The following is a 27,865-nucleotide window of genomic DNA, read 5'->3' as shown; positions in this document are numbered from 1 at the left end:
CCGGTTTTATCCCAGGCTTTTTCAGACCCAGGCCAGCTGGCCTTGGTGAGTTCCCAATAGAACATCCCCATTGTCTCAGTGTGTGGGTGCACCCCTTGCGGTCCTGAGTTCCTTGCTCGTGCTCTCTCTCCTTCTGCTCCTGATTTGGACCTTGATAATTATGTCTGGTGCTCCAATGTGGGACTCTGTCTCTGTCTCCTTGCATCACCTGATGAAGGTTAATATTCAGGAGGATGCCTATATGTTTTTCTTTGGGTTCTCCCATATAAACAATGGTCTTTGTTATAAAATCTTCATAAACAAAGTACTTTCATCGTAACCACTTCTATCAGCTTTTTTGTCCTTTTATCTCACTCACTTCTTGCAACGGAACGCCATCAAAAATTATTCTAGACTCTGAATATATGAGGCAACATGAAATATTTGCCTGAATTTGGCTCTGACAATTAATATAATGAGCTCCAGTTCTATTTTCTTCCCAACAACACAATTTTATTCTACAGCTTAAAAATAGGTATTACACACACACACACACACACACACACACACACACACACACGTGTGTGTGTGTGTGTGTGTGTGCTTTTTATCATTTCATGGTATGATTCACTCATATACTAACTACATAGTGATTGTGAGCAGGGCTTTTCAATACATGGTTCTGTTTCTTTTGAATTGCTGCAGCTAATTGGTTGTCTATCTTAGACCGGCATTGGTGTGGTAATTTCTATACAAACAATCAGTTTAAAATGATAGAAACGTGTCTCCTGCTTCCCCCATCACCATCTGTTGTTTACTCTCTTTATGATAACTATTCTTAATGGGTTAATATGAAATTTCAATTAATACCTTCATTGTATTATCTGACAGTTATATTTTTAATTTTGAAATGGGTATGTTTGGGGCATTATGGCAGTTCATCTCTTTACTTAATTATTTTTTTTTCATTTGATTGCTTTCTTTCACTTTGATAAGCACACTAGGTTCTAGTGTCCTCATGTCTAAAAAGCTGAGAAAAAAGTCTCCTCTATTGTGTACTTCATCCCTTCTCTCTATTTGTTTCCTTTGTAGTGAAGAAGCTCTCAATTACAGGCTGTCCCATTTCCCAATTGTTGTTATTATTTTTGATGTAATGAAATTCTGTTCAGAAAGTTATTGACTGTGCCAGTCTTAAAGTTGTTCACCTCAGATTCATATAGTGTGTTCAAAGTTTCTGGAAAACTCTCTGTCACTCCCCATGTTTCGAACTGATATTTGTACAGGTTTAGAACTAAACATCTAACTTAATACTTCTATACATAGATATTCCATTTGTCCAATATCAACTCTTGAAGAGGTTTTTCATTCTCTAAGATGTCTCTTTGGGTATGGATATGTCTACTCCCTCTATTTTATTTCCCGCATACACACATCAGTTTATTTCTTCTTTCATTTTTATGTTTGGACAATGTATTAACTTGTCTCTATAGCAACATTTAAAATCATGTCTTTTAATAATGTAGGATTCCATTCTGTATACTGTGAATATGATTTATTACCATCTGATAATAAAAAAAAAAGCTGCTTTGGGCTGATAGGTACCTCAGAATAGAGCAAGTTGGAAATTCCAAGCAGACATAGAAGAGAAAAGTAGGCAGAGTTGAGAGATAGATAGATAGATAGATAGATAGATAGATAGATAGATAGATAGATAGCAATACACCTACATGATTGGCCAAGCAGTGCTGTAATTAACATAGTTTTGGTGTGATTATTTTGGGCCTCAGTGACCAGGAATGAATAAGCAGTCTCTGCCTACATGTGAAGTCTTCAGCATTACTTATTTCTTTTATTCTTTGAGCTCATAGTACTTTTGCATCAATTTTGAGATATTTTTCTAGTTCTTTGGGGGATAATTTCTGGAATTCTGATGAGTTTAGATTTGAATGTATAGATGATGTCAGTAAGGGAGCTGTTTTCAGGATATTAATTTTGTAAATCCATGCACATTTGTGACGCTTCCATCCTGTAGTGTTGTCTTCCAGCTCTTCAATGACTTACAACTTTCCTTGTGAAAGTATTTTGCCTGCTTTATTTAGCTAGTTCATAAGTGAATTTTTTTCTTTTTCTTTTCTTTTTTTTTTGCTACTAATAATGGAATTGTTTTTATGATGTTACTGTCAGAATGTGCGGTAATAATACATAGAAAAAATTATTGGATATTTTATAGTGATTTTCTTTTTGGCTATTTTAATGAAATATTTTTTAGATTTCACTTTCAGTCTTCAGAGTCTTTAAAGCATAGGTTAACATCATCTAGACACAGGTTAGCCTGAATTATTTCTCTAAAATTGGTAATTCTGTTAGCTTTCTCTTGTTTTATTGCTCTGGCTAAGATTTAAAGCCATTTGTATTCTGCATAATAGAGAGATTGGACATCCCTATATCATCCTTGACTTGAGAAAATGGCTTATTGTATGCCATTATTAAACTGAGGCATGATCCTCCAAATAATTTCTTCAAGAGTTTTACCCTTAAGGAACACTGAAGACTGTCCAAGATTTATTTGTACTTTCATGGTAATCATGTGACTTCAGTCCTTAATTCAGTTTGTCTCCAGTGCTGGTTGATTTGCATATGATGAACCAATTTACATTGGTGGTATGAAATCAATTCGAATATAGTAAGTGCTTTCCTAATTTATTATTTGAATTTTATTCACCTTTTCTTAGTTTCTTACCTTGCATTTTGAAGGTAGTTTATATCTCATGTTAATTTACATTATTGGAAATACATCATCATTTTTTATTTTATGGTTATATCTTTAATTCTTACTAAATTTGTCTTGTGTATAAGATAGATAGTCCATTTTTTATATATAGGGTTAGCCATTTCTTCAACAATAGATTATAATATGTTGTCATATTAAGTGAGTGTATTATTTACAGAATGAATAGTTATTCTTTTATTATGAATTCCTTTGATTTGAATAATAATCATCACTGTTCCCCTATAAAATTATCAAAACATGAATAGTTCAGAATTTTTATTTAAGATAGTTTATCTGTCAGAATCATTCAGTCCTCCTTCTATATCCTGACAGCAACCACACAGTGTGCAAATATCCATGCATGCAATTTTCTAATGATACTTGGATAAACTCCCATGATAAACACAAACATTTCCATTTCTTGCAGTCTTTCATTGCTTGCTCTATTTCCCTTCTTTTAAATTTCTTTCAACCATTTAACATGTGGAAACTGAAAAGGAAGGAATTAAGAAAAAGCCATTGAAAACCAAGACTGAACTATGGGGATTATTCTTTCCCTCTGTCCCTGGCATTGCATGTGCTTTTAGTGAGCCAGGGATTTCCAGCTGCTGTGACATCAGACGAAGGTTTTCCTTTATTTCTCTTCCACTGTTTACTATGTTTTTCTTGGTAATATTAAGAAATTTGAGCACATTTATTTCTTGCAAAACCAAGTAAAAATTTATGAAGTTATTGTCAGTTAATTATTTTTAATTAACTTACCAAATAGCATACCCTAAATTTCCATTGATTAGCTTTTGATTTTTATCATGAAAAAGTATGAAGTCTAGGCCTTTTGTTCATATTCTTTGGTTTCAAATTATCCTTTGAAAATATTATAACAATGATTCCAACACTTTAATTTTTGCTCAATTGCTTTATATATGAGTGTTTGTCTGAATGTATGTATTATACCAGGTGCACAATGGATGACTACAGAAAGAAGATGATGTCAGATATTCTTTTTTTTTTATCTTTTTTTATTGAAAAAAATTCTGCCTCCTCCCTGCCTCCCATTTCTCTCCCCCTCCCCCCACTCCTCTCCCCTTGCCCCCACTCCTTTCCTCCTCCCTCTCCAGTCCCAAGAGCAGTCAGGGTTCCCTGCCCTGTGGGAAGTCCAAGGTCCTCCCCCTTCCATCTGGGTCTAGGAAGGTGAGCATCCAAACAGGCTAGGCGCCCACAAAGCCAGTTCATACAGTAGGATCAAAACCCAGTGCCATTGTCCTTGGCTTCTCATCAGCCCTCATTGTCTGCCAAGTTCAGAGAGTCCGGTTTTATCCCATGCTTTTTCAGTCCCAGTCCAGCTGGCCTTGGTGAGCTCCCAATAGATCAGCCCCACTGTCTCAGTGGGTGGGTGCGCCCCTCGTGGTCCTGACTTCCTTGTTCATCTTCTCCCTCCTTCTGCTCCTCTTTTGGACCTTGGGAGCTAAGTCTGGTGCTCCAATGTGGGTCTCTGTCTCTATCTCCATCCATCGCCAGATGAAGGTTCTATGGTGATATGCAAGATATTCATCAGTATGGCTATAGGATAGGGTCATTTCAGGTTCCTTCTCCTTTTCTGAGACAAGTGTTGCAGAGGATTGTGTGCAACAGATTGGTGCTGAGAATCAAACCCAGGTCCTTAGCAAGAATATGCAGTGCTCTTAACTACTGAGCCATCTCTCCAAACTCAAGTCATGTACCTTTATATTAGAAAAAAATAACCCTGTTGATTTTGAAGTACATATCTATCTTTACTGTGTTAGTACAATTCTTTTTTAAAATTACAAATACATTACCAAATACAGAAATAATTATAGATGAACTTCTAAACATGTATTATCAGTTAGTTTCTTTTCTCAATTAAATTGCAGCATTCATTAATACAACTTTAAATGATTCTATACACTCAGTTACACTTCTGTTATTTCTGAGTTACTGATTGTTGTTTTATTTTTCAGGACAATAACTTCTGGATCTTTATGCCATTTTTTTCTAATCACTATTTTTTCACTCTAAGTCTTCAAGAGGTTTCATTAGAAGAATGTTCTATTTTACTATATGCTTATGTGTGTATAATAAAAAATAACATGTTCTTATATACTTATTTACATACATGCTTCTTCATTCTTCTGGAACTTTTCTGCTATCTTCCAGGTATCTTGCCTTTTCATTGCAATTTTTGTAATTTCTGCATTGACTGAATTTATCAGTTTTCATAACAGCAGTAGAAAAATACTTTGATACCAGTATTTTTTTTTTTTTTTTGTTTTTTGAGACAGGGTTTTTCTGTGGTTTTGGAGCCTGTCCTGGAACTAGCTCTGTAGACCAGGCTGGTCTCGAACTCACAGAGATCCACCTGCCTCTGCCTCCCAAGTGCTGGGATTAAAGGCGTGCGCCACCACCATCCGGCCTGATACCAGTATTAATGTAAATGTAAATTCTATATTACAAATTAAAAGCTAACATTTAAGTATAAGAAACTATATGTTCTCATCTAGAAAAAGTGACAGGAGTCTCTTTGTACCAAGTCCTAAGTCTTTGGTGTTTAGAGCAACATTTATTTACAGCGTGCCCCAAGTAAATAAGATATTCTAGGAAAAGAATATTGATTCTGACCCGAGAACCAATATCTATTGAAATTATAGATAATTTCATATAATTCTTAAGGGTACATTTGAGGTGTTTTAATGTTATTAGACACAAAGTCATGATCTTCCTCTGAGACAGAGTGGAAATCAAACCCTGTGTATCTGTTCTGGTTTGAATTTGATATGTGCTCCCAGGTTCCAGTGTTAGTGGCTTGGTCTCTGCAGCAGATATGCCAGGGTTTGCTGGGTCCTGAAGATGAAGACTCAGTGGAGTAGCTAGTATTTGGTAAATTAGGAGGTTCTGATGGGACCTCAGGAGGCTGACATGAGAACAGGTAGGTATGAGAGCATACCTTTTCATTGTTGCTGTTACAACAACTCAACAAGATAAATTTCCGGTTTAATGATGGACATTGCTTCACACATACATCAAACATGCCTACTAAATAAACAAACAGCAACTTCATAAAAAAACAAGGAAGAAAACTTTTACCCTTGGCCTTTCTAACCATCTCATACAAACCACCTACTTATAATACACAAGAAAAGAAACTGCAATGCTCAGAAAAAGATTGTTTTTGTTGTTATTGCTGGTTTTATAAGGATTTTTACCTCCTTTGAGATTATAATGAACATGGTTTCACCGCAAGTAAGGTCAGAAGTAGGAGAATGCCGTGAAGGTTAGTTTGGTCACCCATTATCATTAAAAATGGCTGATCCCAGCCGGGCGGTGGTGGCACATGCCTTTAATCCCAGCATTTTGGAGGCAGAGACAGGGGGATCTCTGTGAGTTCGAGGCCAGCCTGGTCTACAAGAGCTAGTTCCAGGACAGCCAGGACTACAAAGAGAAACCCTGTCTCAAACAAACGAACAAACAAACAAAAACATGGCTGACCCCTAACAATATGTACAAAAGTATAAAATGTAAATAAAAAAGCAAACAAGTTTTCCTTTTGAAGTACTTTAAAGAACAAAAGCAGGGCTTTGGAAGTTTTGCTTCTTTTTCCCTCCCCTGCTGCAAATTCGTGTTGTGGTTTTGGTAGGGTGGTAAAAGGGTATGTCATCTGGGGGTGGAACTTTCTGTTGTGGGCCCGAGAGCCTGCTCCTCTCTTTAAAGGTAACCTTTAAATTCTGAGACAGGAGAGGGAGGGTGGATAGGTCATGGTGGTCTTAAGTTTAGTTTTTCCTGTTTTCCTGTCTAGTCATCCTCATCCGTCTTCCTGTCTAGTCATCCTCATCCGTCTTCCACTTCTTGTTGTTAGCATCACCATCCTCATCATCTTCAACTTCCTGCTCTACTCAGAAGCCTCAACTTCCTCATCTTCATCTCCATCCTCTTTCTCACCAACACTTCCTTCCTCCTCCTCTCCACCTTCTTCCTCTTCTTCATGTACCTCTGGTTTTGGTGAAAGCTTCCTGGAGAATAGTTTCACCATGGCAGAAGCAGTCATGAGAGTGTTCAAGGCAGGACAGGAAGCCACAAAAAGGTAAGCTCTTGCCCCACTGGCTGCTCTGAAAAGCCATCTTTGCATTGTTCTCCATGCCCTGCTGCTCCCCATTTTCCTGATTAGCATTCCCATTTGCTCATGCATCTCTTCCATTCTCTGCTGCCTCCCCGACTTCTTTCTTCTCCTTCAAGCCCTTAGTGGTTATCTCAGAGCTGCTGTCTACAGCTGCATCTGTCATGGTGGGGCACGTCAGGTGTCCTATGCCAGTGAGATAGAAACTGAGTTCAGAGGCAGCAAAGGTGCCTGCAGTGAGCACGGAGTGCAATACAAAAATGACTTTTCAGAATAGCCAACGGGAAGAGGGCATACCTTTTGGGGGCTTTCTATCTTACCTTGAACACTTTAATGACTGCTTCTGTCATGGTGAAACTTTCATCCAGAGGCTTTCAACAGAGCGAAAGCAATAGGGTGACCCAATCTTGAATTTGGCTTCGAAAAGCAAAATCTAAATAAGGTTTCAAGTCACCGCAAATATTTTTTGAAGCAATGAAAAAGATGTCAGACATTTTAGGTCATAAATTTAATCAGTGAGAAGGGACTACAGCTAGGCTCTAGGAAGACTTGAATTTTCTGTTTGTTTAGTGAGTACTTCTCAGCCTATGACAACAGTGTGAAGTGAAGAAAACTTTACCAGTGGGGCCTGGTGGAAGGAGGAGAGTTCATATCTGAGACTTGATACCTCGGAGGGGGCTCTTTCTCTTTGCTTCCCTGCTGTTTCTTCCCCCAGGAAGGACTCTGAGAAAAGTCTAGCATTGGTACAAAGAAGAATGGAAGCCTCTAAAACTATACACAAACTATACGACAAGTTGTCGTTTCTATTTTCAAGAGACCTCGTCTTGGCATTTAATTGAGAAAGAGAACAACTAAAGCACAGTGTTTGCGTGTTGCCTTGATATCAACACCACTGTATGCCTCCCTTGGTTTTTGAGTATGTCTGTAATTTATCTCCATTTATTCTCCCTACCGATAAGTTTTCCTAGGGCAGCTGTGTTCATTCAGTGTCTTCCCTCTGCCTCCTGACCTGTTCTGCTGAGGGCAATCTCTCATCAGAGAAGCAGGGATGTAAACCACAAAGGTTGTCATGACGTTTGGTAGGGACCATGTCCTTGTATACCTGGTTGGTGGATTTCCCTTTCCCTCAGTTTCTCAATATGTTGTAATGTTTATTGGCTGGTAAGTTGCATACCCCACAGACCCAGAATTCCTGCAGCAACTGACAACATCTTTCGATAAATCCAGTTGTAAAAAGACCTTGTTCATCTTTGGTAACCTTCTGAAGTCCTCCCTGGTAACCTTCTGAAGTCCTCCCTGAGCAGTGGCAAGGCTCTTCCTAATTTGAAGTCATTAGGCTTGATATACTAAGGCACGACTCACTCACTGTTTGTTGTTTTTACACCCCAGTCATTGGTTATCATCTTTAGCATTGTCTCTGTTAAATCTTACACTCTAGCTCCCTCATGGGTAGAAGGTACTATGGCAATGGCAGCTGATGACTAGGAAGGAGACCTGTTCTTACAGCTTATGAATAGCAAAGCTATATTACAAGTCTTTCCTAGGGGTGTCAGCTTGTTCTGTAGCTCATTTTCTCACATTTTGTCTACCTTACCCTTTCCCTCAAGACTGTGAGTTGTATGGTCCTTTTCACCCTAAGCAAGAGTACCAGTGCATAAACAATTCCCAATATGGATCATGGGCTTAGGGGTAGGAATTAAGCACAGGCCTACAGGTTGTTGATAAACATAATTTAGATTAGCAAAATTCCCTTGGAAATGTCCTCTTGCTCTCATGCTTGGACTACCTGTAGTACATGACAGGCATTTGCATATTGTGACCAAAGTGCCACCAACAGATGGTGCAGTAACATTCTTGGGCATGAGGGATAGATTCCTAACAACAAGGTTCATGTCACCTCTAGCTTTCTTGACCACAGCATTCTGTACCCCTCTCTTATTCTTCCCTTTCATTGTTTCTTGGTCAACACAGATTGCAGTAGCCATAATTCCATGGCCTTCTGCTCCTTCAGTATTACAGTTCAACTTTGTTTCAGAGTATGCAGGATGTGTAGGATGGGGCCAGCAGCTGGGACATCACCCAATTTGTGTTTGGCAGAATAATCCTACCATAAAGCTGAAACACAATACAGGATTATCATAAGGGCAGCAAGGGGTTGGGGCATTTGAAGGGAACTATGGCAAAGGTCACACTAGAGTTAGGCATTCATGCTCAGGGACAGCTTCCAAATAACACGAGGCATCAGGGCCTAGGGTCACTATCAAAATAGGGTAGGGAGGGAGTCCTGGCAGAGCTCAGAGAGCTATCCTGACATGACAAACTGCAACCCTAAGCAGCAAAACCGCCCAACATCGCAACATGAGGCAGGGGCTTGTGTGTATACTAGGCTATCTTCAAACTAAGTCCTCTACCCAAATCTTGGAATCATAGATATGAAAGCTTGCTAGGCATATTAGTCATTGGCATTTTTTGCAAGAACTTGTATTTCTGAAATTTAGTGATATGTCTCCAGAGAAGTACTCAAGGATTTATTAAGGTGCCACACAGAGTTTATGGAGGACAAGATTACATTTAGCTATGTCAGGATGCGGTCAGCAGACTTTGAAAAGGTTATGTGAACCTTCAGGTAATACTGGCAACAAGAATTCTTCAAACTTCACCAATAAAAACTGCACTCAGCACAGTGGGTACTGCGATTCTTACTATTTTTTTTAAGAACAATAGAAAAGGTCATTTGTATGGCTGATATAACAAGGGAGGATTCTCATCACATAAGCAGCCTATTGCTACTCATAAGGTTTAAATGATATTTGAGATCCAAATGAAAATTCCTGGCTATCTTAGTGATACTACTGACTGCTGGGATGAACCACCATGACCAAAAGGAAGGTGGGGACAAAAGGGTTTATTTCACTTGCTTTTCACCATCATCAAAGGAAGTCAGGACAGGAATTCAAACAGGCTAGGACCTGGAGGCAGGAGCTGACCAGAGGCCATGGAACAAACTTAGTCTTTTGCTACCCATGGTTGGCTCAACCTTCTTTATTATAGAACTCAGGACCACCAGCCCTAGGGATATCATCACCCTCAATGGGATGGGCTCTCTCCCATCAATCACTAATTAAGAAAATGCCCTTTAAGCTTGCCTGAGGCTGATCTTATGGAAGAATTTTCTTAATTGAGATTCCCTCCTCTCCAATGTCAAATTCAGATAAAACTATCCAGCACGCTGCCCAAGGTTGAATCAAGTACAAAGAACTCTGTCTTGTAAGTTATACACTCTTTTCTGAGTTTTCTGCCAGTCTAGTCATCTCCCTGAATTAAAACCAAATGTACAGATGAGGGAGAGAAACAGCATATTCTTTTAAAGTGAATTAATATTAAGAATAATATCAAGCCATGACTGTTACTAAGTTGTGAGTTACAGTACCAATGAACCATCAAGAATAGGTTGGAAAGAATAAACACAGAGCCCTCTTCTATTCATTCTTTTAGAGAGGAGTTTCTGGTACGGATACAGTGTGTGCTCTTAATTTCTATTCAACTTTGGAATGCTTCAGAGACTGTTTTAATTACAGATTTGCCTTTTTGGTGATGTTTTTCTTGGACAAACAATGAAATTAGTTTGCATTAGATGAGTAAACATGAAGTGGCCACAAGGGCAGACCCTGTTTGACATTACAGTTTTTTGTTGTTGCAGATAAAACTCATGTGCACCAATGAGAGCTGATACTGCACAAATAAATGAGGATTCTAAATATATCATATCGTGTTCTGGGAGGGCACATTTGCCAGACAGGAATATGAAGAGGGGAAAAGAATAAATATGGAGGAGAAGAAAGTTGTCAGCATCCCCCTTGATATTTCTGGAAGGCCTTTGCTAAGCAGAAGAGAAACAGGAGTTGTCATCTAGCTGACCACTCTTCTTCCCATCATATGATAATGAATGAGAGACCTACAGAGGCAAGGCTTTTGATGGGGCTGGATGCCAGAGGATCTAAAAATGTTTGCATTGCTTATGTTTGCTGCTGTCACAAGTCTATGATCTGAGCTCTAATTTGGCTGCTAGATTTCTTGCTACATTTGTTTCTTGAAGGAATAGAAGACACCATACATCTAATAATTAAAGTAGAAAAGCTGGAAGACTCAAAAAACATGCTGGATAGCCTCAGACAGACCCCCAGAAAATAAAATTTGGAGCAATGAGGAATTCCATCAGAAGAATTCAAAAAGGAACTGGGACAGAATGCTTTACTGTGGGGAAGAGGATGCCTGTATTTGGAGAGTGTAATGATCAGGAGGATTGTCCCTGAATTTCTCATTTTAAAATGTATGTGTGAATTAAACTTTCCCACTGTGACTGTGTTTCCATGTCTATCCACTACAAGATTGCATTACGAACACATGCCATAACAATTACAGATTTTAGAAAGCTAATGAATTCCTCCACATTTTCTCAGTGTCCCAAGCCAGAAAACTAGAAATTATTATTAAACACTTCCAAGCTCTCTCTGAACATTCATGTCATCTTCACCTAATCCAGTGAGCTAGAATGTGAGAGACCTTACACAGTAGAAAGTTCATGGGAGTAAAATAGTTACAAAACTAAAGTTCTTGCTACATGTACACAAAGCATTGCTGGTAGCTTCTCTGTCATACATCTACCTTTGTCTATTTTCTCAATAATTATTTGTTTTTTTATTGATGTCTCTAAATTGAAGGTTCCCTATGTAACCAAAGTCTTGTTATTCATATTGGTATTTTTTTTCTACATAGGATACTCCTCAACCCTTACTGGCTATATACCAGCCATGTGAAATTTTATTCTATTAAGTTTCTTCTGTGGGAAAATAGTCTCCTTATTAAAGAAGACGACTGGTCAGAGCTGACCTGTGCACAGAAAAGCCTGATGTGACCAGAAGACTTGGGGCTTCCTCCTCTGTAAGATCCTGGCAGTAAGTAACAGCCATGTTTACCACAAAGCCAACTAGATCTATCTGCTCTGTCAACTAAGGAAAGGTTAAGAAGTAACAGGAAGAGGATTTGGAAGGAAGACAAGAGAACTTGGTTCTAAACTAGCTCTACTCACCAGCTGCAGAATTCTGGGTAAATGACTGAATCTTCTTTGGTCCACTTTTCTCACAACACACTGACAATCTATCCACTGTCTCCATTTCAGAACATGCATGTACTTTGTGTGCAGAGAAATCCATCATGAAGCTGTGTAATTATTCTTATGAACACAAGTAATAAATATAGACTTTTTGGGGGTTGAAAGAATCTGAGTTAAATACCACTTTTCTGTATTCAGCAAACTGGGAATCTAATAAATATGGAGAGAAATGACTTTCTCTGAGTGTCCTTGATGTTTGACAAAATGGAAAAAATGAAACCGAATAGATTAGTTTTAAAATACTATATGCTGACACAGAGATGAGATTCTAAATCTATTTTCTACTTTTTAGCTGAAAATGCTTTACCTGCCAGAATTGGTTTTGGCTAAGGCTTCAAAATCTTCCCAAACAGTAATTATTGTAGGAAAAATAAGTAGGCAACCAGGCAAAGAGGCAAGGAGCAAAGTTTCCATCCATTAACAAATGAAGAGAGACAGTCCAAGGCATATTAAGGGCCAATGATAACAGCCTCAAACTTGACATCGATTCTTGTATTTTTAATAAAACAAGTAAAAGTGCTTTGATTGCTTTTATCTATAAGCAACTCTGCCAAGTATCAGGGTAAATATAAGGAGGATAAAATTGAAGTTGGTTATTGAAGACGTTTATAAGCCAGACAAGTGCACCCTATCTACTTATAATTTAACTAGAAATGGAAGCTGGAAAGTTGAGTAAATCTATGTGTGAAATGAGGTGATTTCATCATAGGAACGGTTATTTTGTATATTCACCTACAAGTCTTTCAAGCTTTTGTGCCAATTGTGGCAACATATACTAGTACCCGCTTCTTTTTCTGTCTTCATCTATTTAGTGTAAATCACAAAATTATGCAATTCTAGGAATCTAAATGACAATTAGTGACAAGTGTGATTATATGCTCTTGTGATCCCAGTACATTAGAGGCTAGGATGTCATGATTTTAGTTTGAATCCATTCTGAGATTTGAGGAAAGACCCTTCCTCAACAACGAAACAAACATTAATACATATTCTGTGATGCTCAGACTGATGGGCAGTGCTTAAAGAAACTATGCTTGTGTTAGATACTCAGAGAACAAGTGGAAATAACCTGTATGATATGGAAAAGCAGAATACTACATGTAGTTTTCAGTATGTAGATGACATATTGAGAAATACAGATTTTCAATGACAAACAAAAATGAGGAAGCACAGAGAGTAAGACCAGAAATTATAGGGGTAACCTGTGCAACTCAGGAGTATGAGTTTCTGAGCTCCACAATGGAAAGCAATGATAATTACCTACCTTTGTGATACTTCCCTGTCAGGTCTGTGCCTCACTCATCTCTACAAGCATAGACACGGAGATTGTTCCCAAATTCTTGTCTTCAGTGGAGCTCTTCCCCAAAGTTAAAAATCATGGTCAGGTGCTGTTCATTATTCTCTGAACAGAAATAGAGTATCCTTATTTCAACAAACTCAAAATTTGGTTGGTGTGAAGCAAAGTTTCAGAGCATGATTGTACAACTAAAAGAGTTAGCCATGCAGCTTTTCAGTTAGTGTTTGAGTATAGGAAGAGAAGTTGATGGGTAGAAACACAGAAAGAAAGTTATTCATGGAAGGAACAAGAACAAATCAATTATTATATGAACTCTGGCTCAACCTTGGTTAAATGACATGCTGTTAGGTGGTAGCCCTGTTATCAGGAGTTGATACATGTCTCAAGTTCTCAGATGGACTTAGTTTAAACAAATGAAAATCAGTTAAGAAACAAATATCATAGCTGAGGGAGTAGCAGTATATCTTATAAATAAATCTTAAAAATAACTTATTTTTAGATATAGTATCCAAACAATTCAAACCTCCTGAAACTTCCTTCAGGGTCTAGACTTGTGATTCTTATTGACTTCTTCATTCACACCTTTTCTAAAACTTACGAGATCAAATTCTCATCCCACAACCAGGGCTTGGCCTAGTCCAACCAACCTTCCTTGTGCCATAGACAGCTTCTTGGCTTATACTGGGGCCTGCCTTATTTGTAACCACTCTTAAGTCACTTATGTACCATTTCTACTCAGAACAGTGCTTGGAATTTCCATGTGTTCCTCCAGGTTGTATCGTAATAAGTTTCCTTGACCTCCTCATCCATGCCTTTTGGTCTCAGTCCACAAGTTCTATTCTGGGTCCCAGAATCATGGTGCCACCTTTTCCTGTCTGTATCTCAAAATACTTCTAGAATTCAGCCAGGATCCTCCTTACATGCTTGACAAGCACAGAACTCTGCAAAGTTACATACAAACCTTCCATCCAATCAGATCTAACCAACACTCTAAACTTGGAACATAAAGCATATCCTTTATACCAGACCTGTCAACTCTGTCCACCTAACTTCAATTCCATGAGTCACTTCCATTGTCTAGATGAAGACTGGCCACAAATCACCTCTTCTGCCCCAATTTCTATGTCCAGAAGAGAATCATAAGTAATAAAAGAAGTCTACGTTGCCCAAATAACATTACAAAAATATGGACAATAGGAAAAATCAAGCCAGTGCCTCCTTTACAAACCTGAAAGTCATGTAGAAATGTTTGTCAATAATAACTATAAGGATAAACTCCAGACAATGAATTTAAAAGAACAATCAAAAAATTCATCAAATAATCCAAGGAGTTTAAAGAAGACGCAAGGAAACAGCCAAATAACATCAAGTGGGAAAAACTTAAGACAAACAAAGACCTGAGTGATGTCCAAGAAAACATAAACACAAGGATCTTGGAAATGATGAAGACAATCCAAAACTTAAGAACTGAATCTAATTTAAAAAGATAATTCTAATTCTAATAAAGGAAATAGTTAACAAAGAAGATATCACTATCCTAAATATATATGCACCATACTTTAGGGCACCCAATTTCATAAGTAGTTACATACTGGTTATAACGAAACAGATTAACATCAAACCATATTTTTTAAAAAAAGGTAATTTCAGTTGCACACTTTTCCATAGAAAGGTTGTCTGGACAAAACAATAAATAAACATCAAGATTAAATGACACCATGTGTTAAATGGTTTAAATAGATACTACAGAATATCCAACACAGATATCAAATAATTTATAGTATGCTCAGCAGTACATAAATTCTTTTCTAAAATATACCACATTCTGGGATACAAAATAAGCCTTTACAATGGAGACAAATTAAAATCACTCATTGTATCTGACTACAACACAATATACCCTAAAATTTACAGAAAAAAATCCAGTAAAAACAAAAAATTTATGGAGATTAAACAGCTTATTACTTAATGATGAATAGGTCAAAGATGAAATCAAGCAAGAAATAAAAAAAATGTGGAACCAAAGGAAGTAAAAACATACGTATATTCATATATATATACACACACAGATATATATGTATAATATATATATATATATATATATATATACATACATACACACATTATTTCTCAAGAGAAATCTATAGCTTTAATGCCAACATTAAAAATTTCAGAAAGTGTACAGGTAAATGTTTCAATGATACAACTCAAAAAATCAGAAAAACAAGAACAAACCAAGTATAATTCTAGTCAACAGCAATAAGTAATAAAAAATTAAGAGCAAAAATCAGTGAAATAGAATGGAGAAAAATTACAAAAAAAAAACAAAATAAAACAAAAAACAGATAATCTAAGAATGGGTTCATTGAGAATATAAAGAAAATAGACAGATCTTTGGTCCAACTAGTCAAGCTGGAAAACCTAAAAGAAATGGATGAACTCCTTCCTAGAGTCAGCAAAACAATGAAAAATTCATCAAGAAGTCAAAAAAAATCTAAAGAGACTTCTAACAAATTTGGAAATCTAAATGGTAAAAAGTAAAAGGAAATAGTAATGAAAAACATTCCAGTCAAAAATGTCCATAGCGGGGGAGGGGGAGGGAAATGGGAGGCGGTGGCGGGGAGGAGGCAGAAATCCTCAATAAATAAATAAGTTAAAAAAAATGTCCATAGCCAAATTAATTCACAGCAAAATTCTTCAAGGTTTTTAATGAAAATCTACAGATGATACTTCTGAAACTACTCAAGAAACAAAACAAACTAGCAACCTCCCTTATTAAAAAAATCAAAAAAAAGAAAAACTTAGAATTAGCAGTCACAAATATTTCTCTGTTAAGCAAGTATCACTCTATTATCCAAATCAAATAAAGACACAAACATAAAAAGGAATGAAAGAATGAAAGAAAGAACCGACCAATGCTCCTGACAAAAATAGAACCAAAATGCTCAACAAAATACCTAAAAGCATATACATACATACATACACACACACACACACACACACACACACACACACACACACACATATATGATTATATACATAGCCAAATTAGCGTTATCCAAGAAATGCAGGAATAGTTGAACATATGGAATTGAGTAAATGAAATAAACCATGTAAATAGGCAGAGAGTTGAAACAATGAGCTAAGTGGAACTTCATTGTAAAGAAAGCAATCTATAAATATTAAAAGCAAAGTTACAACTTACAGCCATGGTCAACTTATTCCCACTCATAATTCTCAGTACACAGAGAAAATTGTCAAATGCCACACAAACATTGAAAACTGTCTTCGGGAGAATTAATTTACAAATGGAAAGAAGGCAATGACATAATAAAAATGTTACACCCTAAATGTTGAAACCATATTCCTTTTCAAGTTCATTCTCTATGTAATTACATTGAAAGTGCACATCTGCAGGGATGTTCTCTGACCAACCATCATTGTCAATATTTTTGTCTCTTTCTGTCATTCTGATGGAGCCTGTCCTGACATCTCTGGAAATCAAAAGTTAATATATGTCATCCTATTTTTAATATCTTTCCATCTTTCCTAAAGTTCATATATTTTTGTCAGTTTCCTTCACTCACTAAACCTGTATTCTAAAAGATCAAACAATCATTTTGCTTATTTATTATTTGTTTAAATAATTCAAACAATGATTTGACTGCAATGTCACGAAAAGTTAATTCTCTGAGTGACCTGAAGTTTTATAGCCCTAGAGGCAGGGTTGGTTAGCTGGACCAGATTCTCCTTGGAATCTGAGGAAGACATGACAAAAGCAAAAGCACCAGGTTCATCGTTATTAAGTGCAGTCTTTGAATGGAAGCCTGTGTTGGAAAGTTAATATTTTGATAAAAAGCAAACTGTTTCTATAACCTTTAGGTTGCTTCTGATTTCAATATTCTGGATGATGTTGTTTTCCTTGTAATGTATGCCAGGGTTCATTTACTTACCCAGGTACAGAAAAAAAATGAAGTCATGATTTCAAGCAGCGAGAAATTCAATCAATGAACATTTTGACATAATTTTAAATGAACACTTACACATCTTAATCTTTTCTCCCTACATTTCTTTCCCACAGAGCAACTCAATGGCATATTATGATAGTTTTGGGAGATCTCCGGATATTAATTGTGCAGGTGTGAGATTTGCTTTAAGTTTCAATGACTCTTTATTGTTTTGTAAATGTAAGATATGTTCATTATATAGCACCTAAATAGAGCAAAACTGTTCACTTTCAAGTGCTATATGACTGAATCACATACATATTATAATCCAGATTCATTAGCTTTTCTAACTTTACTGCACACCTTGTGACCATTTCTTGTGCTATTAAAATGAAAAATGTTTAAAATATGCCTTTAAAAATGTTTTAATGTGTAAATATTGAAAATAACTTTAAAATTCTCTTGTAAAATATATAGAATGATTCTCAACTGAAATAAAATAATCTCCCAAACAATAATACATTGTTAAGATTGCTTAGGAAAATGGGAAATTTCAGAGGTCAGAAACACTGGTTCTAAGCCCTAAAATAATTGATTTAGTGACCTGAGATGAAGAACAGACATTTAGTCACCAGAATCTTGACAGCTGTAAAGGTTTTGCCACTTTAGAACCATGGTTTAAGATTACTGTGTAGTACACCATTGTGTAAATGGAACACATTTTCCTTATCCATTCTTCAGTCAAAGGGCATTTAGGTTGTTTCCACTTTCTAGCTATGACAAACAATGCTGCTATGAACATAGTTGAGCACATGTCCTTGTAGCATTATTGAGCATCCTTTTTTAATACCAAAAGTGGTATTACCGGGTCTTGAGGAACACTTTCATAAGCACAGAAATCTGGCTCTGGGGACAATACTACCTAGTGGGACACTTTCGGTATTCCTGCCCCCTAGAAACTGTGTCTGCCCTTTTCCACTGGATTTAACTGGTTGTCTGTATCTTTTGCTGTGTCACTTTCCTTGTCTGAATTTGGAAAACTGAGGAGTACTTCATATGAATCCTGCTTTTGACTTTGAGAGAAACAGGAACATTAAACTGAATGGTGTTCAGGAAATGGTCATTCTGGAGAAGTTGGCCCTGCCGCATACCCACTATTCCCTTGAGAAACACAACGATGATTTCAGATGGCAAATTAACCCACTTCATACCTAACAAACAAACAAGTTCTGTTATGCAATATTTGAATGTTGTGCTCAGAATTTGATGGATATTAATTTTATAAGGCTCCTTTCAGCCTATTTGTTATTTCAAGGAAATAATTATCATAACAAATGTAAAAAGACACATGAATTACTTTGGGTCAGGTGTATGGAAGAGTACATAATTTGGAATTGCAACTATGCATTAGTTTAGGTTGGAAAATTGATTACTTGGGAAATCTAAGGGGAGTAAGTTGCTAGTTATATTGTTCTCATAAAGGAAGGTTAAACACGCTGAGTACAGAGCAGGATATCACTCTTAAGTAATCTCAAGGCGTATTATTATCTCTTCTGTGAGATTCAATAAAACTTCCAGAGGTATTTATATCATAATTCACTGTAACAGGGTACCCATTTTTTTTTCCTTGTTGGAAGTTGAAGTCTACAGAGCAAAAACTTCCTTTGTGTTAGAGATAGGGAGAAAAGAGAGAAAAAGAAAAAAGAGAAAGGAGAGGAGTGAGAGAAGAGGGAGGGAGAGGGAAGGAGGAGGGGGAGGAGAGAAAGAGTGAGGGAGGGAGGAGTGTCAAACCTTTGATCTCTTACCCTATGAACACAGATCCTATCTAATGAATTAAATATTCTTATGAGCTAATAATTTTTAAATATTTATTGTGCTTTTTATCTGTATGAATATTTTGCTTGCATGTATGATATGTGCCATATGTATTACTGATATTTATAGATGCCAAAAGAGGTCTGTAGATCCCCTAGATATGAATAGCAGTGGACTTAGACTAGAACCCAGGTCCTCTGAGAGAGCAATAAGTGTTTTTAACTACTGAACCATCTATCCAGCCCTTGAATTAGTTCCAGAAGACTCTTTCTCTGAATATCTAGAGAATGAGCAACAAAGATGAGCAAGTCATGTAACGAGGTCTGAAGGTACAAACTGTTGCACAGTCCATAATGAACTGATGCCCCCAGGAAATCCATGGAATACAATAGCCGTGAAGGCAAAAAGGTGGACCAGAGTACCCTTGCAGATGATGAGATTGTAGTCTCGATTTCAGTATACCTAGTTTCTCTTCGACAGCACTTGTGCTATTATGATTTAATTTAATTAGTTTTCTCTGTCTTTGTTTGTAATTTGCTGGGATCTAAAAATTCGTAAGAGTACTCTCTGTTAACTTAGAATACCAAACATGGTGAACATAGGTCTCCCGCCTTTTAGGTGAAGTATCAGTCACTTCTATTCTGGTGGACATTAGCAATATAATTTTATTTCTCTGAATTAAAACAAATCCTTTTTATTATTAAACATACATAGCAAAAAAAAATCTTGTACCAATAGAATATTTTGTTCCAGCAAATGATTTTGTGCTCCAAAAACCAAGTGTGGGTGGTCATTTTAATGATGAAAAATATAAAGAAATATGAGGGTTTCATGGATTCAAAGACAGCATTGCAATTTCATATTGTCTTTTCTGATTTTAATCTGGGAGGAAATCCTGTGAGACCTTGCTGAGAATGCCCCAGCTTCATTTTGCCTTTTTCTTTACTTTTTCTTCTTTTGTTAATGAAACTCTTTGGAAAGAACACAATGGTAAAGAAAAAGATAAGCGGCACTGTGCCTCATCAATCTCCTCATTGTGTCTCATTACCTCAGAGACCGATATAAGGACCTCAGTGGTTTGGATATATTGACTTTGAGCTATTTTCTATTTGTGTAAATAAAAGACCTTCTTCCATTGCTCTTTATTTCTTCTGAATAAAGTGTCTTCTAGACTCACATACAGTAATTTGCTGATAGTATTTAAAGTATATTTTGTAGATAGCCAAAATTATGTTCGAGATTGCTAAGTTTAAACCTCCTTGCTATCTGCAAGTTGTAGCTTGTACTTTTTGCATTCTATTTTTAGCAGTATACATGATCCACATTGTTAATTCTTAATTGTAAATAATTCTTTTAGCATAGGATGATATTTCTCCATGTCAATAATAATGACTCTTATGGAAAGTTTTCTTTAAATCTTATTATAGATTTCTGCAGCTTTACTTCTTTTCCACATGGTGTCTTTCTAATAAATCATGTTTGAGGTACCTATCATTGAAAGCAATAGTCAAATGTACAGATCTGTATTAAATTTATGATCTGACGTGTGTTACATTTAGTGAACGGCTATTCTTATTTATTACATGTTCTCCAAAATATTCATCACTTGTCTTCTTCCTTCATCTTTTACTTCATCTTTTTCTTTGTATCTGATTGACATTAAGCTTAGCATACTTTTGCTCCTTTATTAACATTATACTGATAAATAATTTTACACTCTCTTTCTCTTAGTTTAAGGCACATCTGCAAGTATTAGGGATATGTACTTTACTTAAATTCATGCAACGCTACATGTAATTAATTAAATATTTTCAAAATAAAGACCATGTACTTTCTGGGACCGGAATCAATTCTTTTTAGCCTTCTCAATGCCTGTCTTTATTGTTATTGAGCAAAAACAAACTAAGATATATTATTCTCATCTATTGTATTACATTAAAAATACCATTATACACTTAAGAACTGACTCTAATGATGTTGAGGTATGAGAAAGATAGAGGATTATCAATATTGTTTTAATAATAAAGTGGTAATCAGACAAATAAGAGAAGAATCCATTTTAAATAAAAATAAAAAATAGAAAATCATGTACTATATCACTGTAAGCAAATTTGTTTTCAGAGAAATTTGGAGGAGAAACTTATGAGAGAAAAAGATCACTTTTCTGACTTACCAAAAGTTCAGCTGAAGAGTGGGAGGAGTAAGAATATGAGCAAAGAGATCAAGATCACGATGGGGACATCCACTGAAATAGTCTACCTGAGCTAAAGGGAGCTCACCAACACCAGCAAGATGTGAAAGAAGCCAGCATAGGCCCAAACTACACCCTTGGAATGTGGGTGACAGTTGTATGGCTGGGACAGACTGCAGAGCTAGCTACTGGCAGTGGTACCAGGATTTATCCCTACTGCTTGTACTGACATTTTTGGAGCATTTTCTCTTTGGATGGATACGTTGCTCAGCCTAGATATAGTAGAGAGGGCCTTGGACCTTTCTCAAAGCAATGTGCCTTACCCTCTCTGAGGAGTGGATGGGGGTGGGGTTGCTGTCTAGGAGGAGGTAATGGGAGGAGGGGAAGGAGTGGTACATAAAATAAAAAAGATAATTTGTTTTCTTTTTAAAAATACAATAAAAATCAAAATAAAATTAAAAAAGAATTATGAATAAATTTAAGCTGTAACAGTTAGTTAATAATAAGCCTGAGATAATAGACTGAACAGTTTATAATTTAAAAAATGTAACCTTAAAAAATCTTTCAAGGCATTCTCTCAACTCTCTGTTTTAAATGGTAAGTCAGCAGCCAGTTATGAACATTTGCCTGAGTTAAGGTTTTATTTCCATGAGAGCAGCAGCGTCTCCAGCTTCACTTTTCGGTAACTTGCTTGTATTGTTTTGCAATTAAACCTGACAATAGCAAGTTAAGTAAAGAAGGATTTACTTGAGTTAGTCTACATGGTCCCTCACAGAAATGTCCAGAGATTTGTTTCTATGATGATTAAAAATTCCTACAACTCTGCAGTCAACATTAACTAACACAGAGATTGGAGAGATTGCTCAGTGATTAAGAACACTTGTTCCTCCATCACGAGGATGAGAGTTTAAATGCTGCACTTGAAAGACCCTCAGAGAGGACCTTCCCTCAGGAGGAGACCCCTGAACCCAAAAAACAATCCGAGACCACTGGCTGCAAACTGCAAGAGGTTTTTTATTGAAAGTACAGAGGTACCTGCGGGCATCAGAGTCCCTTTGGAAGACTTGCGCCCTCAGGCTGGGCAGGGGGTCTTTTATATGGAAATGGGCAGCAGAAGCATGCATGGTTACAGGGATTCCATTGGTCAGCTCGGATGAGGCGATGGGTTCACTTGGGGACAAGTTCCTCGGGGACATTAAGATATGATAATAGCTGACTTGGCTCTATATAGGGCACATGTAGTTTTTCCCAGAACTTTTCGTTCCCCTCCTAGGCCTGATGTCTGACCATAGATATCCTGTTTGGCAGCCTAGGAGTACTGACTTTACCTTGAACTTATACTTGTTTGTGTGAAAGCCTTGCAAAATGGCATTACAACAGCTAAGCTGGGGTCTTTCACACTCACGTTGGGCAGTTCAAAACAGTCTAAAGCTCCAGCTTCAGGGAATTTTATGGCCTCTTCTGGCTTTCATAGTTACCCCCGCCCCCTTGTTCACATGCTCATTCAGTCACGGTTCAGCTGGATTTGGTGAGCTCCCATTAGAACAGGAACACTACCTCAGTTGGTGGACCAACCCCTCAAGGTCCTGACTTCCTTGCTCGTCTTCTACATCTTCTGCCCTTTAACTGGACCTTGGGAGTTCAGTCCGTTGCTGTGATGAGAGTTTCTGTTTCTATCTTCATCTGTCGCCGGACGAAGATTCTATGTGGATATTCGAGATAATCATCAGTGTGATAGTGGGGCAAGGACAGCTCAAGCACCCTCTCCTCTGCTGGCCAAGGACCTAGCATGGGACATCCCTATGGACACCTGGGATCCCCTCTAGAGCCAAGTCTCTTGCCAACCGACAAACCTATGAACACCTGATTTTTGACAAAGGAGCTGAAAGTATACAATGGAAGAAAGAAAGCATATTTAACAAATGGTGCTGGCATAACTGGATGTCAACCTGTGGAAGAATCAAAATGAATCCATATCTATCACCATGCACAAAACTCAAGTCCAAATGGATTAAACACCTCAATATAAATTCGACCACACTGAACCTGATAAAAGAAAAAGTGGGAAGTAGACTGCAACACATGGGCACAGGAGACCACTTCCTACATATAACTCCAGTAGCATAGACAACAAGAGCAACATTGAATACATGGGACCTCCTCAAACTGAGAAGCTTCTGTAAAGCAAAGGACACTCTTAATTAAGACAAAAAGGCATCCTACTGAATGGGAGAAGATCTTCATCAGCCCCACATCAGACAAACGTCTGATCTCCAAAATATATAAAGAACTCAAGAAACTAGACTTTAAAATTCTAAATAACCCAATTTAAAAATGGGGTACTGAACTGAACATAGAATTTTCAACAGAAGAAGTTCAAATGTCCAAAAGACACTTAAGGTCATGTTCATCTTCCTTAGTGATCAGGGACATGCAAATAAAACAACTTTGAGATATCACATATATGTTTTAAGAAAGAGGAGGGGTCATAAAATTGTAAGACCAACTGATCAGCCAGTTGTCTGTGATATTGTTTCTTCTAGGAATGTCAGAAGGTACACACATAACATTGCCAACATGATTTCCCAAACATGAGCTGAACAAGGACAATAATAGACATTCCTAACTAGACAAAGGAAGGAGAGCCTACGAGACCCCGATCTCACACAAAGGACTACAATCAACTAAGGGACTTCGAGAGTAGGAGAAACTGTCTTCCCTAGGGGACAGCACATCAATTGGTTATTCAGCAAAGTATCTGATTACAAAATCAGCCATGGCCTTGGAAGACGGTTCAGTGGTTGAGAGCATTTGCTGCGCTTGTAGAGGATGTTAGTGACTACTTTTCTATCTAACAAGCTTCACCTACTGGAGCCGTTTACAGTGGGGGAAGGAGCCCACCAGCTTAGTGCGCTTTGTCCACTTGGCTCATCTCATCTCTACTTTCTCTGACCTTTGGCAAAAAATTCTTTCCTAGAATTCAAACACTGAGCCCCATATATTTTGTCTGGTTACATTTACTTTTTGGAAGACTGGCGCAGATTTTTTATTTGTTGGTTTGTTTGTATGTTTGTGAGACAGGCCATAGTGTGGTGCCTTGTCTGGCCTTAGATTTGTGATGTTCCTGTCTCTGCTTCTTGCTGGTAGGGCTTCATGTGTTTCCCAACACATTGGGTTTATCTACTTTTTTTTTTAAATATTATTTCTTAGCAACTAATTTTTTATTTTCCAGAGGTACAGCATCATAATATCCTATATCATATGGTTTGAAGGTGTAGAAACTGTTTATAGTCAAGGTCTTTGCAGGGTCCCTTCTGTACCAAAGGCATATTGATTGCCATGTTTTCTTTGGCTTGTGCACCCATCATTCCACATCTGTGTTGTGGACCATGTAGCACTCTGTCTATAACCAGCCATTCCTCTCTCTATTAACACAGACAAATTGTAGAAATAAGAGACCATCCTACTCAATAATTAATTAAACATATCTGCATTGACCCCCTTTCTAAATAATATCACATTCTGAGTTTATAGAAACAATGTGAACGATAAGGTATGTCATTCAACCTTGCATATAGTTCAGATTTTTGTTTCCAGTCCAGCAGACCTAAGGAATCAAAACCAACATCTACATTTTCCATTGCAGCTCTTGAGCTTTACCGAGCATCTCAAACTTAACATGAGGCAGACATTTTGGCATTCTAGTCGGCCTTCCTGACTCCCCATCCTCTCTCCCATTATTGTCTCTACTACTTGCTGTAACCCTCCCTCATGTCTTTACTTGCATCATTTCTTCTCAGTGAATGTTTCCATGAGTATCCTGCATCTCTGTGCACTGTTGTAAACTCTATTCTCCTTCTGTATATTTGCCTGCACTGTACACAGGAGCATATAACAGCTACCACACTTCTTTTTGTTCTTTCTAGCTTGTCTTCTTCAAAACACAGGTATGGAGCAAATGCGAAGATGTATCCCTAATTGGTGCCACCTCCCCTGCTTTGAACAGCTTACTACACTGACTTTTACTACATGGGCACATAAGGTAGGATTGGAAGCATGGGATGGTCAGCGGATCCTAGTTGAAAGCACGGGCTCCAATCCAACTCTGTGGTGTATGTGGTGTGACTAGCAGTTACTAATATTTAGTGAGACTGTTAATCTCACAAAATTACATTGTGAGGATTCTCCTCCTTTATTTGTGATTACCTGGGAATCATTGGAACAAATAATGAAAAGAAGACCTTCTATATTTCACCAAAACAGAATCTCTATGCCGTATTCATGCCACAAACAAGCCAACCTTTGTTTTCTGTGTTTCAGGGGATCCCCTTACTGTCACAAAAGATTTGAAATTTTCACATGCTAATTCTGGGGCATAGACATTGGCTATCTCCACAGACTCTTTAAGTCATACAACATTTTTTTCAAAGTGTAAGAATTTACTTGTGGGTTTAGATTAAACTCAGATCAGAAAACTGAAAGAAGAGCAGAGTGGTTGAAGAAAAACTACCTACCAGTCTCTGTTCTCTATCCTGAAGACAATAAAACTGCTGCACATCCCTTGTGGGGCTTCTTTACCCCATTTCCTCTAACTCCCATGCAGAAATAACATTTAAAAACTATTGTCTTTCTTCTGCCTTTAATTGCTTCAAATATTAGGATTTATCTCTCTGATATGGAAAATATTTTTCTATAGAAACTGCAGTGTTTGGGAAAAGGGAAAATTTTCCATTATATTAATGGATGTTTATAGGCCTCATCTCTGGCAATCAAAGAGCTCCAGAGATATCTACTTAGTGAGTTCGGTTCAACAAGACAGACATTTTGTTTTACAATAAACCAGGTGATTTCATGCACGATACAGATCTTGCTTTCAAATGTTAACTAATTTCTCCATTCTGAGTGCTGATCACCATCCATTCATTTTTATGTCCTGTTCAAAGGAAAATAACAGTGGATAAAACACCCCTACAGAGTCACACTAAAAGATTTTGAGCCTCTCATATTTTCTTATATTATGAGATTCTTATTAATTATGGTAAATTATATAATTCCAATATAAGACTGGGATAGAACTGTCTTTCTAACAATGTGTCCAATCTTTCCCAGTCAAGACACAAGTGTGATAAAGGTGCTTTTAGGGAAGGACAAATAATATTTCTGTAGAAGATATATGCAAAAGTCTTCTAACATCTTATATAGAAACAGATTTTTCTGATGAAATCTGGTTTGAAATATTAATCATAGCTGGAGAGATTTTTTGAAGATCTAGTTTCAACAATATGTAAAGTGACTTTTGATACCACACTAAAGAAAGAACAAAAATTATTTCTCTGTGATCTATTATTTTTCTGTCTCCAGGAGTTGAGTTAGGATTCTCTCTGAACTCTATGGAGACCGGACAACTTCTGCCCCATTAGGTGAATCTCAACCAATACAGACTCTGATTACTCAATACTATAGATACTAAACTTGAAGCAAATTTGTTTTATTTTGAACAAAAAATAACTGGCGGGAGGCGGCCAGAACCCGGATGGCGGAGGCGGCCTGGATGCCCTCCGTGGCTGTCAGGGACCGGCGGGGACCGGCGGGGAAGCGGCAGCAGAGGACACAGGCCAGGGGCGGGGTGGGGGGGACCATCGTGGTGGCAGATGCAGGCTGCAGGGACCGAGCACAACACTGAGAGCAGATTGCCACACTGAGGTTGGATCGAGGAGGTGGGCCTTTGGTTGGCGAGATCCCTGGCAGAGGAGGAGCTGGGTTCTATTCTTGGGGACCCTTCTGAGGGGTGAGAGGGATCTTGGCCCCCGGCGGGAACCAGGAAACAGAGCAAAAGCATTTTGTGGGAGGAGCCCCTGGCCAGCAGGGAAACCTGAACGTGTTTTAAAAGACCCCTTAGATAGCATTGATAGGAGGAGATGGGCAGGTGCCAAGGCAAGAATTCACCCAATAATCTGAAGAACAGCATGAAAACACCAGAACCCAATGATCTTACAACAGAAGGTCTTCAACTCCCTAACACAGAAGAAGTGGAAAAAATAGACTTTATGAAAGCAAAAGAGTCCCTTAAAAAACATGTGAAAAATGCCCTTATAGAAATGGATGAGAAGTATAACCAAAAATTTGAAGAAATGAGTAAATACGTACATAATACCCTGGGAAACCAAGAAAGAACAATCAAACAGGTAATGGAAACAGTTCAAGAATTCAAAACTGAAATGGAGGCAAGGAAGAAAACACAAGCTGAGGACAAGTTGGATATGGAAAATCTAGGTCAACGAGCAGAGTCTACAGAAACAAGCATAATCAATAGAATACATGAAAGAGAAGAAAGAATCTCACATTCTGAGGACATCATAGAGAAAATAAACTCACTGATCAAAGAAAACTGCAAAGCCAACAAATTCTCATCACAAAACATTCAGGAATTATGGGACACAATAAAAGGACCAAACCTAAGAATAATAGGAATAGAAGAAGGAGAAGAGTCACAGCTCAAAGGCCCAAAAAATATTTTGAACAAAATTATGGAAGAAAACTTTCCCAACATAAAGAAAGATATTC

General features: G+C 37.5%; 1 pseudogene; it reads right to left on the bottom strand.

The window, feature by feature from the left end:
* Nucleotides 1–6,582: 6,582 nt before the first annotated feature.
* LOC101986667 lies at nt 6,583–7,044 on the bottom strand (annotated as a pseudogene).
* Nucleotides 7,045–27,865: the final 20,821 nt, after the last annotated feature.

The sequence above is a fragment of the Microtus ochrogaster genome, chromosome 18 (genome assembly GCF_000317375.1).
Source record: "Microtus ochrogaster isolate Prairie Vole_2 chromosome 18, MicOch1.0, whole genome shotgun sequence".
Lineage (NCBI taxonomy): Eukaryota > Metazoa > Chordata > Mammalia > Rodentia > Cricetidae > Microtus > Microtus ochrogaster.
Note: the sequence above shows the minus strand (reverse complement) of the source record. Positions and strands in the feature narration are given on the sequence as shown.